Source organism: Diceros bicornis, chromosome 2, assembly GCF_020826845.1.
Source record: "Diceros bicornis minor isolate mBicDic1 chromosome 2, mDicBic1.mat.cur, whole genome shotgun sequence".
Classification (NCBI taxonomy): Eukaryota; Metazoa; Chordata; class Mammalia; order Perissodactyla; family Rhinocerotidae; genus Diceros; species Diceros bicornis.
The window spans coordinates 55,671,541-55,693,561 of NC_080741.1; positions in this window are offsets into that span (position 1 = coordinate 55,671,541).

Genomic DNA, 22,021 nt, shown 5'->3' on the forward strand with positions numbered 1-22,021 from the left:
TGGGCTCTTGGCATTACCTACCAAAGAGCTGGCTAGAAATACTCGGGTGTCTGTTAGGGAAGTCGGATAAGCACGAAGTGGTGTGGCATGTAATCCATCGGGGTTGTAACTGTATTACCCAGCAGAGTCTGTTTCTCTTAGTAAATCCATTGTCTCCAGGTCTAAAACTGGAAAGACCTGATTTTCATCTAGAGAATGACAGGGCTTTCAAGGGTAGGGCTTACAATTTCTCCCAGCGGAGGCACATTACTCAACAATTAAAGGTGGCAACATGTGGTCACCTCTGAGCTAGAACCTTGGAGCTGAAGAGAGAATTCACTGGAAGACAGGAAAGTATTCTGAATGTAGTCCAAAGATAAGAAAGATAGACGATAAGCACAAGAGGTTAAGATACACAGAAGAGGGAATGAGAAGGTTTAACACAAATCTAATCCAAGTTCTGGAAGGTGATAAAAGACAAAATGAGTGAGAAGTACTATCAAAGAGATAACGTGACCAATTTTCAGACTTGGGATTTATCATAGATGTATCATAGTGAAACTGATGAAAACCAAAGAAAACAAAACAATCTTGAAAGCAGACAATGATAGAACACAGACTGCCTACAAAGAAACAGCCTTCAGAATGGCTGCTGACGTCACACCCACAAGGCTGCCCAGAGAAGTGGAATACCTTCAGTGGGCTGAGAAAAGCTACTGTCAACCTAGAGACAGAGACCCAGTGAAACTCTTTCATTAATGAGGGTAAAATAAAGACGCAAACAAAAACTGAATGTTTATCCACAAAATAGTAACCTTCACAATATTCTTAAAATTTAAATTCTAAAGGATGTACGTTAGACATCCTGGAAAAAAAATTATTCCAGATGAAAATCTGATGTAAGTAGGGAGTGAGCAAAGACATTGGTAAATATATGGGCTAATATAATGATTGTATAAAGTGATAATAAAACTAATACCAAATGGGTTGACATTTGCAAAATGCAAAAATATTTGGCAAAGCAAAAATAATAGCTGAAACAAAAATACTGGCTTATAATAGTAAAAGAACTTCAGTTGAAACAATAATAACAGATAATAATAGTCGGAAGGAGGATGGACTGGGAACGAAATTATCTGCAGCTTTGTAGATTGTTCAGGAGGCTGGGAAATATGTTAATTAAATCTGGACTTTGTTCAACTAAGTGTGCTTATTAAAACTCCTGGTGTAACTACTAAAAGAATAAGCATGGAACATATATCCACCAAAGAAGTTGCAGAGAAAAATGGATTAAGAAAACAAAATCCAAAAGAATGCAACAAAGGAGAAGAAAGACTCAGAAGAAGACAAACCAAAACCACGTAATGAGGTTGAAGAAGTCTATTTAAATGTATCAGCATTCACAATGATTATAAAGAGATTCTACAATAAAAGACAAAACTGCCAGGCAGAGTTGGCATTTTAAAAGTTCAATTATATGCTGTATATAAAAACAAAAATTAACAGACCTGCAAGAACTGATAAATCCATTAGTATAACAGAAATTATTTTAACACGTCTCTCTCAATAATTGACAGATCAAGCAGACCAAGAAATCATTAAAAATTGAAAAAGACAATTAACAATCCTGATTTAATGGGTTACATAGAACATCGAGCCTAGCATTTGGAGAATACACACTCTTTTCAAGCACAAAAACTGGCCACATGTTATGCCATAAAGCTAGCCTCAGATAGCTCAGAGACTTGGTGTCATCTGTGCTACATTCTCTGACCAATATGCACTAGACTGAGAAAATGGGGGTGGGGGGGAGAAAAATAGAAAAACTGTATATATTTGGAAATTGAAAAAAAAAAACCAAACTAATGTGTGAAAGAAAAAATAATAATATAAATCAAAAAATACTTATAATTAAACATGTGGGAAGCATCTAAAGCAGTATTGCAGAGGAATTATACTTTCAATACCTCATTAGAAAATAAGAAAGTCTCCAAATTAATGAACTAAGCACTCAATGGACAGATTTAGAAAGGAAACTACCAGGATAAAAACAAAGAAAATACAAGGAAAGCAACAATCAAGATAAAAGCAAAAATTAATATAATAGAAAACAAATATACACGAGTGAGGATCAACAAACCCAGAGGTTGGTTCTTTGAAAAGACTAACAAGTAGAAAATTATTGTCAATATTAATCAATAAAAACAGAGATAATATGCTAATAAAGAATATTAGGAGTGAAAAAAAGACATTACTACCACCGATGCTGCAGAGATCAATAGTTAATAACAGGTTATTATGGACAACTTTATGCCAATAAACTTACAAATTTTGATACAATGGATAAATTCCTAGAAAAACACAACTTATCAAAATTGACTCAGAAAAAATTATATCAAAAGCTTAAAATGTTACAAAAAGAAAACACTGGACCCAGATGGCTTTATCCATGTTCTACCAAATAAATAGGAACAAATAATTCTAAATTTATACAAACTATTCCAGAGAATTATTTTTATTAGGACAACCTAACCTTGATTCCAAAGAAGACAGAGACAGTATAACAGGCCAATTTCACTCATGAACATAAATGAAAAAATGTAAATAAAATATTGGCCAATCAAATTCCGAAATATATAAAAACAATAAAACACCATTATCAATTTGAGTTTGGCCAATAAATGTAACTTTTATTTAATATAGAAAATAAATTACTGCAATTCATCATATTAACAAATTAGAAAAAACGTCCCACATGATTATCCTAGTAAATACAAAAATGCTTTCCATAAATTCAACCCAGTCAAGTGAACCTATAACAAAACTACTGCAAATAAGACTCTTAGTGACAAGAGTTGACAGTGTTCATCTATAAATATTTTTAGAAATCAATATAGGAAAATAACTTTATTATTTCAAGTAATGACAGCTTTTAAAAATAAGACATAAGCAAGAATCATAAAGGAAAAGATTTAAAATTTTGACAATTTTAAAATTGAGAACTTTTCATGCAAAACAACAAACTGGGAAAAGATTGTTGCGACCCATAACCAACAGAGGATTAGTATCAAGGATGAGGGATTCCTATAAATCAGTAATAAAAAGTCGTAACTCAACACAAAAAAATTCATAAATAGGCATTTAATAGGGAGGCAATAAACATACCATATACATCTTAAAAGTTGATCAATCTCAGTTAGTAATTAGATATATGTGAATTAAAACCACACTGAGATATAACTTTGGACTGGTAATAATGAAAAAGTCTCACAGTACTAGATGTAGGCAAGGATGTGGAGGTCTGCAGATTCTCATTACATTGTCAATGGAATATGGATCGGTACAGTCACTCTGAAAAATATTTTAGCATCACGCAGTAAAAGTGACCACGCACAAGCACCAAGACCTAGCAGTTCCAATTATTGGTTGCAAAACTCTTGCAAGAAATTCTCCCTCAGAAAACTCTTACAAATGTATGCCAGGGAACATACACAAAAATGACATGGCAAGATTATTTATAAAAATGAAAAACTGGAAACAATCCAAATGTCCATCCACAGTAGAATGGGGAGATAAATTGTGGTACATTTCTACAATGGGTAGTATGTAACAGTTAAAATGAATAAACTAGAGCCTGATGGATTAACATTGTTGAATCTCAAAAACAATATGTGAAAAAGCAACTTACAAAAAATTGAAAGCAACATAACCCATTTACCTCAAGTTCAAATCTAGGCAAATTAATGGATTCATTGCTTAGAGATTTATAAGTAGTGATACAACCATAAAGAAAAGCAAAGACATTCAAAATTCTAAATATTGGTTACCTTAGATGAAGGGAGGGAGCAAGATGCAATCAGGAAGGTATCAACAGAGAGCTTGCAAGGCAGTGGAAATGTGTGTGTGTGTGTTTTTAACTAACGTGGGTAGTAGGTACTTGGAATTCATGTTATTCTTCTTTAAACTGTGCAAACACATTTTACAAATTTTTGTATATGACATTTTACAGTTAAAAGAGAATTTAATAAAATTACAAAGTCTTTTTCTCAACTTTAGAAAGACTCTAAAAAGGAGGAGGATGTTTTTTAATGTGTGTCTTTTAAATGTCTTAAATCAACCCACAGTACTGTGTTTTTTGAAGAAATGCTGCAATTCCCAATAAAATTAAGAAAAGGATAGGGATATCATTACTATTATTTAACATTCTTTACAATATAGGCAATGAAATTGGATGGTAATATTATATAAAAAGTGAAAATATTAGAAAGGAATAGCATAGCTATTATTTTTTGCAGGTTATGTTTTTTTTAAAACCTGGAAAAATCCAAGAGAATCAGTTAAAAAATAAAAGCTAATAGAGCCAGAAAGAGGATTAAATAGGAGAACTGAATAAACAAATATACAAGAATAAATAAATTTTACGCAATATCTTATTTTTTAAATCCAAGAAAATATCAGATTCAAAAATACCTTAAAAACACAAGATACCTAGAAATAAACAAGATATATTCCAGACCTACCTAAATAAAACTATAATATTATACTGGGGTACAAAATAAAGATAAATAAATTAAGAGCTATGCCATAGTTACCCATGGATAAGAAGACATAATATTATATCAATGTTTTCGAAACTAGCCTATTAAATAAATAGCACTTCATTATTTTGGAACTTGACGAAACTTTTCTAAAATTAGTCTGAAATAAAAATCAGTAAAAATTGCAAGGAAAACATTTTTTAAAAGAAGAGTAATGCATAGCAGAAATTTATCAAACTCTTGGATATTAAAATACATCATAAAGCTTTGGTGACTAAAACAATGTGACATTTATTCAGGTGTAAGGATATTATACCAGGATGTTTGCTGGAGCACTTTTGATATGATAAAAGAATAGGAGTAATCTAAATGTGTATTGACATAAGCTTACTTAATAAATTATGTGACAGTAGTACATCAAAAAATTATACAAACATTAAAAACAAATAAAAGTTAATCCACGTCGAGATACCTCACATTAAATCTACAGAACACCAAAGACAATGAGAAAATCTTACAAGCAAGTAAGGCTATATTACGAACCCCAAAAATGGCACTTCAACTGGCAGGAAACTTCTCAAAAACAACGGTATAGGTCAGAAGAAAACTGAATAATATAACAAAAATAGTGAGCAAAAATTAGTAAGCCTGGAATTTTCCCCTCAGCTAAATTACCATTCAAGAGTAAGAGCAAAGGATAAAATAAATACAGTTTCATGCAAAGTCTGCAAGAATTTACCACTTCAAGTCCCTTGTTGAAAGAACTATCAAAGAACGGATCACAGAGAGAAGGAATCAGAACCTCCAAGGAGAGAGCAGGATGAGAGAACAGTGGTGAACAAATTGGGAAAAGCTAAAGCCAGAACTGGGTGTATAAATAATAAGGACTAATTTTGTAGGATAAAAAGGGCAAGACAAAAACATGAGATTACGATAATACATAATTAAAGAGTAGGGTAACAAATGTTAAAACGTTACATATACTTCGATTTTAAGTTAAGCAACCATGTTCAAAATATTTTGTTATCTCTTTAAAAAATCTATAAAAGGAATACATAACTTGCAAACCAGTGAAGGGGTAAAAGATGAATTGTAAAGAAAAGAAACCAAACAATTCAACAAAGGAAGGAAAGGAGAAAAAGCATCAAAATAAAAAAGATGAAGAAAATATCCAAATGTACATAACTTTTGCTTCTGGTGAGGGTGTAGAAGGATATGATTGAGCATTTCTCTTGTGTTAAAAATGAGAAAACACCAGACAAAATTAAAAAATCATGCTATTCTAAGAAGCTAAGAAAGAGTAGTTAGAAGCCTTGGGTAACCAAATTACAGAGAGAAAAGAGGCCTTCATAAGTGAGTTGAACCTCAGCTTCAGTTTGGGTACAGATGCACAAGAGTGGACTTCAACCGTAAACAGAGATAATTTGTACAGATAAGAAGAAATCAGCCAAACCTTAGATGAAAGCACGGACAGGCAGGACTGAATCCAAATGCAAAAACAAATGACTCATCTCAACAATTCTCACCCCTTTTCCACACCCTCAGATTTTGCCAAGAAAGCATCAATACAGGAGGGGAAGAGAATAGGGTTCAAGGGTCCGGCTGGAGTTGAATTCAAAGATAAAACAAAAATATTCGAAACTACAGCCCAACCTCCGCCCAGCTCAAAAACTAACAAAATCAAAAAGGGAGTATGGTTGATGTAATGAGAAAGACACTTTACCTCTGTGCTTTTTCTCCCCAAAATTGAAATCCAGTCATGAGAAAAACATCAAACTAATCCCAAATGAGGGATATTCTACAAAATACCTGACCAGTACTCCTCAAAATTGTCAGGGTCATATCAACAAGGAAAGTCTAAGAAACTGTCATAGACCAGAGGAGACTAGGGAAACATGATGAATAAACGGAATGTGGCAACTTGGATGGGACCCTGGAACTGAAAAATGACATTAGTGGAAAAACTGGTGACATCTGAATAAAGTCAGAGTTTAGTTAACAGTAATATACCAGCACTGGTTTCTTAGTTGTGACAAATGTTTAGTGGGGATATAAGATGCTAATAAACGAGAAAACAGTGGGGGATATACAGGAGATATTCGTACTATCCTTCCAACTTTTCTGTAAATCTAAAACTATTCTAAAATAAAATATTCTTATTTTTTAAGAGAAAAAAACACCCATTTACAAAGTGCAAAACATTTATGAATAAATTTAGCAAAAACTAGGCAAAACTGGCATACTGAAACCAAAAAATATAGCTCACAAAAATTTTAAGAACACCTAACTAAATGGAGAGATATGCCATGTTCATGGATTGAAAGTCTAAACCCTGTTAAAATGTCATTTCTCCCCCAAATAGATCAATAGATTCAATGTAATCCTAATCTAAATCGCAGTATGCTTTCTTGTAGAAATTGATAGGCCGATTCTAAAACTTAAAAGAATTGGGCCGGCCCCGTGGCTTAGCGGTTAAGTGCGCACACTCTGCTACTGGCGGCCGGGGTTGGGATCCCGGGTGTGCACCGATGCACCGCTTCTCTGGCCATGCTGAGGCCACGTCCCACATACAGCAACTAGAAGGATGTGCAACTATGACATACAACTATCTACTGGGGCTTTGGGGAGAAAAAGGAGGATGATTGGCAATAGATGTTAGCTCAGAGCCAGTCTTCCTCAGCAAAAAGAGGAGGATTAGCACGGATGTTAGCTCAGGGCTGATCTCCCTCACCAAAAATACATTAAAAAATAAATAGGGGGAGAAGTCCAGATGGTGGCGTAGGCCAGACTCTGAACTCACCTCCTCCCGCAGACACAGCCGATTTACAGCTACTCATGGAAAAATTACCCCTGAGACAGAACTGAAAACTGGATAAGAGGAACTCCTGCAACAAAGGACAATCCTAATTGAGGTAGAAGAGGCAGAAACTCCCTTCTGGAGAGAAAAAACGCCACCTTCACAGGTCGCCGGTTTCGCGGCCGCCCGGGAGCAGCACACAGGTATGCAGCCTCCCTGGAGGCGCAGGGCCCTGAGACGGGAGCGCCCCCGCTGTGGGCATTTTGTGGACCCAGCACAATCGAGACCAGCGGCATAAAATCTGACTTTGCCTGCTACTAAAACATTGGGGAGTACCCCCCAGAAAACCTGGTTCACAAAGAAATTAAAACCGGCTCTTAAAGGGCCCACGTGCAAACTCACCCGTTTCAGAAAGCATCCTAAAATCACCAGAAAAAAAGGTGCATAGTGCTTTGGTGAAAAGAGACTCACCTGATAGGCCCTGAGTGCATCTCGGTGAGAGGTGAGACCTCTCCAGGGACTGGGACATTGGCAGCGGCCATTGTTGTGGCCCGGTGTGGGCGTGCTGACACAGACGCCACTGGAGTTCTCCCTGGGGCCTGCTAGCCCAGGGTCTGCCCCACCCACTAGAGCACAGATTTAATCCAGCTCAGCCAGGGCAGGCAGCCCACCCTAGAGACTGGCCCCACCCAACAACAAGCCCTCAGGCAACTTGTGGGCCTGCATATATTGGTGACTGGATTCTCTGCAGCCTGGCAACTGAGCCCACTTCAGTGGGGCAGGGCTTGCACAAGGAGTGGGTGGAGAGTGTGGCGCAGTGGTGGAGTGTGTGGGGCTCCCGCCGTGGAGAGACTGGGTCCACGTCGGGAGGTCGGGGCGCACACATGGGGCAGGACTGTGTTGACTGTGTGTGTGGACCTGTGGGCAGCAGAGCCTGTCAGCTGCAGAAGACTTGTGCTTCTCAAAGACCCACATAGGGGGTTTGCCCCACCTTCCAAAGTCTGAAAAAAATGGGTGCTCCCGGGCCTGAGGCCAGCCCCACCCAGCTGCAATCCTCAGAGAGCTGACAAGAGACTGGAGGCTTATAGCAATTGTAAGCCCCTGAGCCTAACAACCTGCCACGCTGGGGGCCTACTCACTTAAAAGGAATACTGCAACACAAATGTGGTATTAGAACTTGCAGCCAACTGTGCTGGGGGTCCCCACACCTGATAAAGAGACTGAAGGGCCCACAACAACTACAAGCAGTTGAGCATTACAACAGCTGACCAGGAGCATAACTCGGCCTACCTGGGTGCATACAGGGAGAGCAAACAGGCCACAACAGAAGGACACACGTAGCCCACATAGGGGTCAACCCTGGAACATTGAGAACTGAGGGAAGCACACTGCAGGCCTCCTAAGGCATCACTTGTATAAGGTCACCTATCCAAGAGCAGGAGACGTAGCTGACTTACCTAATATGTACACACAAGCACAGGGAAAGAGGTAAAATGAGGAGGCAAAGGAATACATTTCAAGTAAGGGAACAGGACAAAACTCCAGAAAAGGAACTAAGTGAAACAGAAATGAGCAACCTACCAGACAGACAGTTCAAACTAAGAGTGTTAAGGATGCTTACGATGTGGGGAGAAGAATGGATGAATTCAGTGAGAATGTCAACAAAGAAATGGAAGATATAAAAAAGAACCAATCAGAAATGAAGAATACAATACTGGAAATGAAAAATTCGCTAGAGGGACTCAAAAGCAGAGTAGAGGATACAGAAGAACGGATCTGCGAGCTGGATGAAAGACTAGAAGAAATTACTCAAGCTGAACAGGTAAAAGAGAAAAGAATTAACAAGAGTGAGGACAGTCTAAGGGATCTCTGGGACAACATCAAGCACACTAACATCCATGTTATAGGTGTCCCGGAAGGAGAAGAGCGAGACAAAGGGGCAGAGAATCTATTTCAAGAAATAATAGATGAAAACTTCCCTAACCTAAGGAAGGAAGCAGACATCCAGGTACAGGAAGCACAGAGAGCCCCAAACAAGATAAACCCAAAGAGGCCCACACCAAGACACATCATTATCAAAATGTCTAGAATTAAAGATAAAGAGAGAATCCTAAAAGCTGCACAAGAAAGACAAGTACATACAAAGGAAACCCCATAAGGCTGTCAGCTGACTTCTCAGCAGAAACCTTACAGGCTAGAAGAGAGTGGCATGATATATTTAAAGTGCTAAAAGGAAAAAACTTACAGCCAAGAATACCCTACCCAGCAAGACTATAATTCAAAATGGAAGGAGAGATCAAAAATTTCCCAGACAAGCAAAAATTAAAGGAGTTTGTCACCAAGAAACCAGTGCTACAAGAAATGTTAAAGGAACTGATTTAAGGGGAAAAGAGAAGACCACAAATAGGAAAAATTATCTATTTCCATGATAAGAACGTAATGGATACAAATGCACAAAAAAGAGGTTAGAAATGACATCAAAAACATAAAATGAGGGAGGAGGGGAGTTATAGAGTAGAACTTTCAGATAGAGGTCAAACTAAAGAGACCATCAATTCTGTATAGAAGGAGAAAGGAACAGAGAAGGACTACTAAAACACTGAGAAAAAAAGTTAAAAAATTGCAGTAAGTACATACCTATCAATAGCTACTTTAAACATCAATGGACTAAATGTCCCAATTAAAAGGCGTAGGGTGGCTGATCGGATAAAACACCAAGACCCATATATATGCTGCATACAAGAGACACACTTTAGACCTAAAGACACTCACAAACTGAAAGTGAAGGGATGGAAAAAGATACTCCACGCAAACGGCAATGAAAAGAAAGCTGGGGTAGCAGTACTCATATCAGACAAAATAGACTTTAAAACAAAAACTGTAAAAAGAGACAAAGAAGAGCATTACATAATGATCAAGAGAACAATCCAACAAGAGGATATAACACTTGTAAATATCTATGCACCCAATGTAGGTGTACCTAAATATATAAAGCAATTATTAACAGACATAAAAAGAGAACTAGACAGTAACACAATAATAGTAGGGGACTTTAACACTCCACTTACACCAATGGATAGATCATCCAAACAGAAGATCAATAAGGAAACATTGGCCTTAAATGACACACTAGAACAGATGGACCTAGTAGATATATACAGAGCATTCCATCCAAAAACCAAAGAATACACGTTCTTTTCAAATGCACATGGGACATTCTCCAGGATTGATCACATGTTAAGCCACAAAACGAGTCTCCATAAATTTAAGAAGATTGAAATAATACCAAGTATCTATTCTGACCACAATGGTATGAAACTGGAAATCAACTATAGGAAGAAAATCAGAAATCCACAAATACGTGGAGATTAAACAAAATGCTACTGAACAATGACTGGGTCAACGAAGAAATCAAAGAATAAATCAAAAAATACTTGGAGACAAATGAAAATGAAAATACGACATGCCAGAATTTATGGGATACAGCAAAAGCGGTTCTAAGACGGAAGTTTATAGCAATACAGGCCTATCTCAACAAACAAGAAAAATCTCAAATAAACAATCTAACAATGCACCTAAAGGAACTGGAAAAAGAAGAGCAAACAAAGCCCAAAATCAGTAGAAGAAGGGAAATAATAAAAATCAGAGCAGAAATAAATGAAATAGAGACTAAAAAAACAATAGAAAAAATTAATAAAACCAAGAGCTGGTTCTTTGAAAAGATCAACAAAATTGACAAACCTTTAGCTAGACTCACCAAGAAAAAAAGTGAGAAGGCACAAATAAGTAAAATCAGAAATGAAAGAGGAGAAATTACAACAGACACCTCAGAAATACAAAAGATTATAAGAGAATACTATGAAAAGTTATATGCCAACCAATTCGACAATCTGGAAGAAATGGATAAATTCTTAGAATCATACAATCTTCCAAAACTGGATCAAGAAGAAGTAGAGAATTTGAATAGACCAATCACCAGTAAGGAAATCGAAACAGTAATCAAAAACCTCCCCAAAAGTAAAAGTCCAGGACCAGACGGCTTCCCTGGTGAATTCTACCAAACATTCAAAGAAGACTTAATACCTATCCTTCTCAAACTCTTTCAAAAAATGAGGAGGGAGGGAAGCTCCCTAACTCATTCTACGATGCCGACATTACCTTGATACCAAAACCAGACAAGGACAACACAAAAAAAGAAAATTACAGGCCAATATCACTGATGAACATTGCTGCAAAAATCCTCAACAAAATACTAGCAAATTGCATACAACAATACGTTAAAAAGATTATACACCATGATCAAGTGGGATTTATTCCAGGTATGCAGGGATGGTTCAACATTCGCAAATCAGTCAACGTAATACACCACATTAATAAAATGAAGAATAAAAATCACATGATCACCTCAATAGATGCAGAGAAAGCATTTGACAAGATACAGCATCCATTTACGATAAAAACTCTGAATAAAATGGGTATAGGAGGAAAGTACCTCAACATAATAAAGGCCATATATGACAAACCCACCGCTAATATCATCCTCAATGGTGAAAAACTGAAAGCGATCCCTCTAAGAACAGGAACCAGACAAGGATGCCCACTGTCACCGCTCCTATTTAACATAGTACTGGAAGTCCTAGCCAGAGCAACCAGGCAAGAGAAAGAAATAAAAGGGATCCAAATTGGAAAGGAAGAAGTGAAATTGTCACTATTTGCAGATGACATGATTTTATATATAGAAAACCCTAAAGAATCCACCAGAAAACTTTTAGAAATAATAAACGAATACGGTAAAGTTGCAGGATACAAAATCAACATACAAAAATCAGTTGCATTTCTATACACTAACAATGAAATAGCAGAAAGAGAAATTAAGACTACAATCCCATTTACAATTGCAACAAAAAGAATAAAATACCTAGGAATAAACTTAACCAAAGAGGTGAAAGATCTGTACACTGAAAACTATAAAACATTGCTGAAAGAAATTGAAGAAGACACAAAGAAATGGAAAGATATTCCGTGCTCTTGGATTGGAAGAATTAACTTAGTTAAGATGTCCATACTTCCTAAAGCCGTCTATAGATTCAATGCAATCCCTATCAAAGTTCCAACAACATTTTTCACAGAAATAGAACAAAGAATCCTAAAATTTATATGGAACAACAAAAGACCCCGAATAGCTAAAGGAATCCTGAGAAAAAGGAACAAAGCTGGAGGTATCACACTCCCTGATTTCAAAATATACTACAAAGCTATAGTAACCAAAACAGCATGGTACTGGCACAAAAACAGACACACAGATCAATGGAATAGAATTGAAAGCCCAGAAATAAACCCACACATCTATGGACATCTAATCTTTGACAAAGGAGCCAAGAACATACAATGGAGAAAAGAAAGTCTCTTCAACAAATGGTGTTGGGAAAACTGGACAGCCACATGCAAAAAAATGAAAGTAGACCCTTACCTTACACCATACACAAAAATTAACTCCAAATGGATTAAAGACTTGAATGTAAGACCTGAAACTGTGAAACTTCTAGAAGAAAACAGAGGCAGTATGCTCTTCGACGTCGGTCTTAGCAACATATTTTCAAGCACCGTGTCTGAGCAGGCAAGAGAAACAATAGAAAAAATAAACAAATGGGACTACATCAAACTAAAAAGCTTCTGCACAGCAAAGGAAACCATCAACAAATCGAAAAGGCAACCTAACAATTGGGAGAAGATATTTGCAAACCATACATCTGATAAGGGCTTAATCTCCAAAATATATAAAGAACTCATGCATCTCAACAACAAAAAAAACTACCAACCCAATTAAAAAATGGGCAAAAGACCTGAACAGACATTTCTCCAAAGAAGATATACAGATGGCCAACAGACACATGAAAAGATGTTCAAAATCATTAACTATCAGGGAAATGCAAATCAAAACTACAATGAGATATCACCTCGTGCCCGTCAGAATGGCTATAATGAACAAGACAGGAAACAACATGTGTTGGAGAGGATGTGGAGAGAAGGGAAGTCTCATACACTGCTGGTGGGAGTGCAAACTGGTGCAGCCACTGTGGAAAACAGTATGGAGATTCCTCAAAAAATCAAGGATAGAACTACCATATGATCCAGCTATTCCACTTCTGGGTATTTATCCAAAGAACTTGAAAACACCAATGCGTAAAGATACATGCACCCCTGTGTTCATTGCAACGTTACTCACAATAGCCAAGACTTGGAAGCAACCTAAGTGCCCATGAAGGGGCGAATGGATAAAGAAGATGTGGTATATATACACAATGGAATACTACTCAGCCATAAGAAATGATGAAATCCAGCCATTTGTGACAACATGGATGGACATTGAGGGTATTATGCAAAGTGAAATAAGTCAGAGGGAGAAGGTCAAATACCGTATGATTTCCTTCATTAAGTAGTAGATAATAACAACAATAAACAAACACATAGAAACAGAGATCGAATTGGTGGTTACCAGAGGGGAAGGGGGGAGGGAGGAGGGCAAAAGGGATAATTCGGCACATGTGTGTGGTGATTGGTTGTAGTTAGTATTTGGGTGGTGAATATGATGTAATCTATGCAGAAATAGAAGTATAATGATGTACACCTGAAATTTATACAATGTTATAAACCAATGTTACTGCAATAAACAAAAATAAACTGAAAAAAAAATAAATAAATAAGTAAAAATAAAAAATTAAAAAAATAAAATAAAATAAAATTTAAAAGAATAGCCAAAACGACTTTGGTAAAGAGGAGCAAAGCTAGAGGACATATACTGTCTGATTTCAAGACTTACTAACAGGTAAGAGTAAAGGAGACAGTGTGGTAAGGGCATAAGTATAGACATGGAAATAGAACAGAAATCGACACACATGTATATGGTTGATTGATTTACAACAAAGCAGTTGAATGAATGACTGGGTAAAGGACGGTCTTTTCAACAAATGGTGCTGAAATAACTGGATATCTTTATTTTCAAAAATGAGCACCTACTCCTACATCATATCATAGGGGTAGATTAACTCAAAATGGCTCATAGACCTCAATGTAAGAGCTAAAACTATAAAACTTAATTTAGTAAACAATTTTTGTAAGTTTGGGGTATATAAAGATTTCTGGATTGGATAAAAGAAGTATGAATCATGGGAAAAACCGACAAAGTTAATAAAAATTTTTAAAACCTGCTCTTTAAAAGTTATCAGTAAGAAAATTAAAAGATAGACTACGTACTGGGGGAAATATTCACAATATGTATATCTATCAAAGTATTTGAATCCAAAACATATTGAGAACACTCAGTAATAATAAGATTAACAATCCAATAAAAAATGGGCAAAAAATTTAGAAATATAATTCGCAAAAGTAGCTGTATAAATGACCAGTTAGGACATAAATCAATATCCTTAGTCATTAAAGAAATTCAAATTAAAACCACAATGAAATATTTCTACCTACTCCAGAATGGCCAAAATATTAAAAAAACGACAACGCCCACTGTGGGCAACAATGTGGAGCAACTGGAACCTCTGATGACAATGTAAAATGATGACATGACTTTGGAAACAGTTTGGTAGTTGCTTATAAAGGTAAGCATCCATTTATCATATGACCCAGAAATTCTACTCCTAGATAGTTCCCTGAGATAAATGAAAACATGTCCACAAAAAGTTTTGTACACAAATTCACAAACAGGCTTCATTCAAAAAAGTCAAAATCCGGAAGCAACTCTACTACGCATCAACAACAGAAAGAATGAACAAACTGCTGTATATTCATACAATGAAATACTACTTATCAAGAAAAAAGATCTAACTCTCTTCCATGAAACAATATGTATAGATTTCAAAAATATTATTTTTTGCAAAGAAGCAGACACAAAAGAGTACACACTGTAGGATTCCATTTATGTGAAGTTTGAGAACAGGTAAAATTTATCTGAGGGATAGAAGTTAGAACAGTGGTCACCTGTCGATGGAGAAGGAGGAGCTTCCTTGCAGATTCTCCTGAAGGAACAAATGCACACAACAACTCCAGACTGTGAGAAACGCAGAGGTGGGAACAGGGTGACTTGGTGAGAGAGACACCCGTTTGCTGGGGAAGCCAGGGGTTGGAAGATCCTTTGGTTCAAGCATATTAAGGCACTTCATGTTTTCTCCTCCTCTTTTATCACCTATTTTCCCAACTACACTGACTAATACCCCAGCTCTCAAGAGCTTTATACTCCTATATCTTAGTTCTTTGCTTATAAGGAGGAGCCTTTCAGTAGTGTTTAGGAACATGAAACTTCTATCTCTTTTAATTGCTCATCCTCTCAACAAATTATAGAGTTCCCATTAGGTACCAGGCATGAGGGGCTATGAGCCCTCCTGCTGCTTTACCTGAGGGAAAGATTAAATGAAGTGCTAAAAGAAATCCACCCACTAGTACTCCATTCGTGAACATGAAAGAAGGCAACCCTTCCCTCAAGAGTCTTTACTTCTACTTGTCTAAAAGTTGTCATAATCATTACCTTTTTTTTTTAGAACATAGCACTCTATTGATATCTGCCAGAAAATGGACATAACAAATACACAAATATACAATATTTATGATATAAATGGCATGTCTTAGAGGTGGAACTGTTGTGCAGTACACCACCTGCATAATCATACATAAAGGCCCTGTGAAAAAAATCTTATAGTTCTAGGGAAAAAGCACTGATGTGGGTGGTATGACCTATGACCTAATTTTCTGTGTGACTTTGGAGTTCTGAACTGATCTAAGCTAACTATACTGTAATTTTTTTGTATTTTGGGTTTTTTATTTTTGGTAGATAACTGCCATCAATTAAATGTAAATGAGGGTTAGTCCTACCTCACCACCTTCTTAATGAAAACAAGTTTCAGCCTAAACCCACCCCACTGGAAGACTTTTAGAAACAAGCATTAATTGGTGAAGATGCAAAAAACAGTTCACACAGCCTGTACTATAAAGTCGATGAGATCCCAGCTCTATGACTTCTCAGGCACAACGACCATAGCTTGCCTGAAAGGTTGACTCAAAGCAGATATTCCAATAGTCTAGAGTCAAGTTTGTGTGACTCGTATAGTCATCCTCAGACAAGCAGAAATCTGCACCAGTGGCTGAGCACAGTCTCATTTAAGGTCATGCCTCAGGGTCCAGCCCCAAAGGAACAGGCTACAGGTAGGTTTTTACAAACTGTTTAATGTAAGGATGAGGAGTTGTCCCTAGAGTATTTCAACCAATCCACATATATTGACTACACTAGTTTCACCAATGAGAGCCCATTTCTAACACCCATCATATTAATGGACAAGCCACTCATTTCACCAAGGAAAGCCCATCTCTAGCACTCTTTATGCAAATCCCCAGAGCCCATAGGACAGATAGACGAGGTAAAAAGAGCCAAATGGGCTTTCTGATCAGAATGTTGGCTCACTAAACCCTGGGATATAACTTCCTGATTAGGGAATTGGCTGGCCGAGGGTGTTCTAGCTAACAGCACATTCTTACTATCCCACTGCCTAACATCTATTGTAAAATATAAACATCCCCATGGTGAAAGCATCACCCAACCTGCCTTGCCTGTTTCCTCAGTCATTCCGTCCACCTCATTAAACATTTGTTCATGCCTACTGTGACAGAGGCTAGAGATATGTTCCACCCTAAGGAGCTCAAAAGTCTAGATCTTAGAAGGCAAATAAATATAATTTCTTGCTGCCAATCCATTGGTAGGAACTATATGGAATGCTGTCTCGAGAAGAATTCAAGCTCAGCAGGAAAAGAAATTTAGGATTGACTAATAATATCTGCCATGGCATGAAATGGAAACTGGCCATACACATTTATGTGTTATTCCCACACTAGCATTCCGTAATGAAAAGAAGACAGTCTTACCAACATCCCCGGATACTTAAAATAATAAAGTAGACTAATTAACTGTGAAAATACATTGAATGAAATCTTAAGACACTATGCCGATTTGAGGCATCATTACTACCAGAAGTCGCTGCCAATTCAAGCAGAAGGATGGTATCACATACCCATCTTCAGGGATTCAAGCACATGAGAGATGAAAAGAGAAATAGAAGTGCTGGCAAGCTTTACTTTCGGCAATTTCGTGTGAAGAAAGATCAGCACATACCAGGCTATGCCAACCATGCCTTCCAGTTAGCTGCTCTGAGAAAGCAAGGAACAATCTGGTGGGCGCGGGTCCTGGCCATGCTCGGCACAGCACACCCATTCTGCAGTTAAATTGTTAGCAGTTTGCACTTGGATACCAGTGATCTGAATCAAACTTTAGTGACACAAGTCCCCCCACTGAACTGCAAACTCCCTTTGAGAACAGGGGCAGTGTTTTACAGGTGAATGGCCAATACCATCAGTTCTGCTATAACACATCACAGGCATTCCTAAAGATCACCACACTATGCAAAATCATGCAATAAAAAACACAGGACTTACGGGGGAAAAGGTGTCAGAGGACACACTCAAAATCTTCATCAGTGACATATTTTAAAAATAGATAGGAACCTTATAAAAATGTTAACACATTTTTACATGTGTTAAACTGTTGAGAAATACAGAAGTACTACAATACATATGGCAATTTACCTTGAAAAAGACCTGGCGCTTGGTGGTGAGAGTGGGTGTGGGAAGGGTTGCAGCTTGTGAGCTGTTATTGTGCAGTGGTGGAAGGAGGTTATCTGAAATCCAACTAAAGTTGTAGCACCACGTGTGGATGACGTGGCTCGTAACGTCCGTGGTGACCTGAGGTGGACGGTGGAGGTTCGAGGTGTGTGCGTTGTGTGTATTCCTACATGTCCTTGTTCAGCTGGGTGTAGTTTCCAGAGACACCAAGTGTTTCTCCTGGACGTAGTCAGCATACTCAGATGTAATATTTGTATTATGCTCTAATTGTTCCCTAACATACCAATCTCACTGGAACAAATGTGAATTTATAAAACAAGTATCATAGCAGAACTGCCTGGATAAAATTCTAGCCTGGAGCACAGAGGGACTGATTAATAATCATTGTCATTTACTGAGAACTTACTAAGCCCTTATGCAAATTTTCTTAGTCAAGCACCACAACCAACTCATAAAAAGGTTAATATTTACAAATGAGGAAACATAGGGCTCAGAATTAAAATATTTGCCCCAAATTATGCATGTTCAAAGTGGTAAAGACAAAATTTGGACCAAGTTGGCAGGGACACAATGCCCATGCTCCTCACCACTGTGTCTGCTGCCTCCCCAAGAGCTTATTGCATGTAAGGGATATCCACTTATCCACTCATTGATACATTCAGTGATTCTGTATGTCTCCCCTTTATACCTTAGCACGCCAGCTACCATAAAATTGTGCTATGGCTATCCATCCTAAACGGCAGAAAGGTAAATCAAATATTATCTGACTGGGAACTAGGAATTGGGACTAGGAATTATCTAAGACCCCCCTGAGGAGGGCTGGTATAGTTCAGCAAGTGGCTGATACCAACATCCCCCAAAGCCAGCACTGCAGCTGAATGTGGACCAGCAAGAGCACCACAAAGCCATGGGAACCTTAGTCAGACTGCACAGAACCCATCTACAACAGCGGCACCATGTGGTAGCAAAAGGTAACTGCAAATGGGGACTGTACAGGACAGAAACTAGTATTTACAGAAAACTTACAAAGGGGCAGGCTCTGGGCTACCATGTTTGATGTTCCCAACACAATCCTGGGGGTCAGGATGCTTAGCTCAAAATCACATGATAAGTAATATTGGTGTGACCTTGGTAAGTGAAATTGCTGCTAATCAAATGGGTCACCATCAAGTAGCATTTTATAGAACATGCAAAGGCCCAGGCTCGGGTTGATAGGTATGTTTGGAAGGCAGACCCGTGTTTGTATCTTGGCTACATCTCTTCATAACTGTGTCACCTTGGGCAAATTATTGAGCCCCTCCAAGTCTCATTGCCTCATCTGTAAAAGTGAGATAATTGGGAGAACCTAACAGCATTGTTGTAAGGATTAAATTAAATAATAAATGTACACTCCTAATATGTGAAGTCGTTAATAACAATAGCTTTTGCTTTAGCCAGAGTCATCGTTGTCATCATTGTCACACCTTCAGCCAAAAGGGCTGGATGCAGTGAAAGGAGAACACCAGCTCACCTTACGTGGGGCTGTTGTCAGAACTTCCACACAATCAGAAACTGGATAAGCCTTCCAGGGAGGAGGGAATAAAAAGAATTCTCATTGGTATAGAAATACTAGTTTTAAAAATGTAGTCTAACCCTTTTCATTAGTACTTGCTTTCTGAAAACCCTGAGTCTCCTTCCTCAACTTTGAGGAAACCAAGTGCCACCAAAACACAGAGAGACAATTCTAAAATGACTCAAAGAACCAAGGAGATCAGAGAAAATAAGTTAGCTGCAGTCTTGAGAAAAATTTTAAGGCAGAAATTATGGCCTGTCCAGTGGTATCCTGTCCCTTGTATTATAAAAAACAAAGTACTCTTAGGAGAGTAAGGGGGCTACGCCATGAAGCAAATCCAGTATTACTCATTTCGATCAAGACAACTGTTCCCAATTGTATGTTTTTTAATGTAAAAGCGTACAGAGAATTAAACTCAGTATCTCCAAGGTATGTAACAGATTTCCCAATTTTCAGGCTGTTGTAAATCAAGTATCAAATTCAAGAGATTAAACCTAAAATAATAAACATAAAAAGAATCTCCTCTGGGGGCCGGCTGGGTGGCATGGTGGCTGAGTTCACCCATACCGCTTTGGTGGCCTGGGGTTTGCGGGTTCAGATCCCAGGTGCTGTGGACCTACACACCACACATCAGGCCATGTTGTGGTGGCATCCCACATACAAAATAAAAGAAGATTGGCAACAAATGTTAGCTCAGAGCCAATCGTCCTCACTAAAAAAAAAAAAAAAATCTCCTCTGGTGAAGCCACAGGCCTCTGCCCAAATCCTACACTACTCTGCTACGTCAGCAGCGGTTTCCGTTTTGCATTTGGGGATCCACCCTACCCCCACTCAGGTGAATCAACTGTTACCTGGGACATAGCTAATCATATCTCACTCCTTGGCCAGAGTGATTGGCTCAGGGATAGGCACAAGATCCAATCAAAGTCAGTGAGACCCAAAGAGACCTTGGTCGGCATTGTTGGCATAGGACCAGAAGTTTTTTCTCCACTCTATTGGAACCAGAAGGAAAGGAAACTATGCTTCTGCAGCCATTTGGCCACTAGGAGGTGTGATCCCTTCTGACAACCTACCTTTGCCAGAGAACAGGACGAGATGAGGAGAGGCGAGAAACTGGGTCTTGATGGCATCTTTAGAATATGCAGATTAATCCATTCCTGCAGCCATTCTCATTTACATGTGCCATTACATTTCCCTCTTGCTCACACACACACCTTGACTGGCCCACCTCCATCTGGTAGCTTCCCATCTGGATGCCTTCGTTACTCCTCCCCACCTTCCTAAAATCTAAACATTCTTCAAGACTGAGATTCCTCTCTCAGCAAAGTCTCCCCTAACCACTCCAGCCCTGGCCACTGCTCCCTCCACTGGGCTGCCAAGCTCTGGCTATTGGAGCCACTGCCCTACCACGTGACATGCCAGAAGACATGCAGGGTAGTCACAGTTTATGCCCAACTATGCTAGAAGCGTGTCAAGGGTCCATGAAGCCCCTCACAGAGCCTAGCTCAGCTCCTTATATATAAGTAGTCTCAGAGAGTATTTAATTGAAGTTGATAAAAATGAGTTTCTGTAACCCAGAGAGTGATATTTAGTAGAGGGAATATTTTCTTTCAAACGAATTGAGATCACAGCAATCAGCTTCTATTACAGATGCCGCACACTATATAGTTTCCGACAAGAACCACCGCCACAGCAATGCCAACTGTAATAAACAGGTAATATTTTTGAGTGCTTATGGTATGTAAGTCCTTGGCATAATATTTTATTTCATCTTCACCACAAACTCATGAGCCTACTCCACTATTAACTCCATTTTATAAATGAGAAAACCGAGGCTCAGAGACATGAAGTGACTTGTGTGAGGTCATAGGGCTAACAAGCAGCAGAGCCCGGATCTGAACCCTTGCAGTCCGGCTCCAATGTGCTGAATCACTGTGCTGCACCAGCTCGCAAAGTCGCAGCCTCTCCACTAATGTGTGCCATGATTGCATCCCGAGAAGTAATGGTCGATGTATCTCGCTAAGTGCTTTTCATGATAATTGCTAAGAATGAGACCACAATAATTTTTATTGGTTAGATGAAATCGTATTTTAAAATACTTCAAAATTATAGAGATTTAGGCTAAGTTTAAAATGATTTCTATTAAAGGGCTGCACCAATAAGTGCAATGACACTAATGTAAATGGCCACTTGACTAATGTAATGTCCGTCACTTTCACAAGTGCTGCACAGAAGGTGTATGAAATCCACGGCCACGGTCCAGGAGATAAACATGAGAACCCTCCTATAGAACACAATTGGTTTTTTAAACACAACCAAAAAGATGTCTGATAAAACTGGGTTGAATGCTCTCTGTAAAGATATGCCGGGATTGTGCACCAGAATTGAAGAACCCCGTGAACAGAGGGGTGGGATGGCATCCGTACTGTCACACCCCCACTGGCCTGGAGCACCCTCGCCGGGTCACAGTTAGAGCCCCTG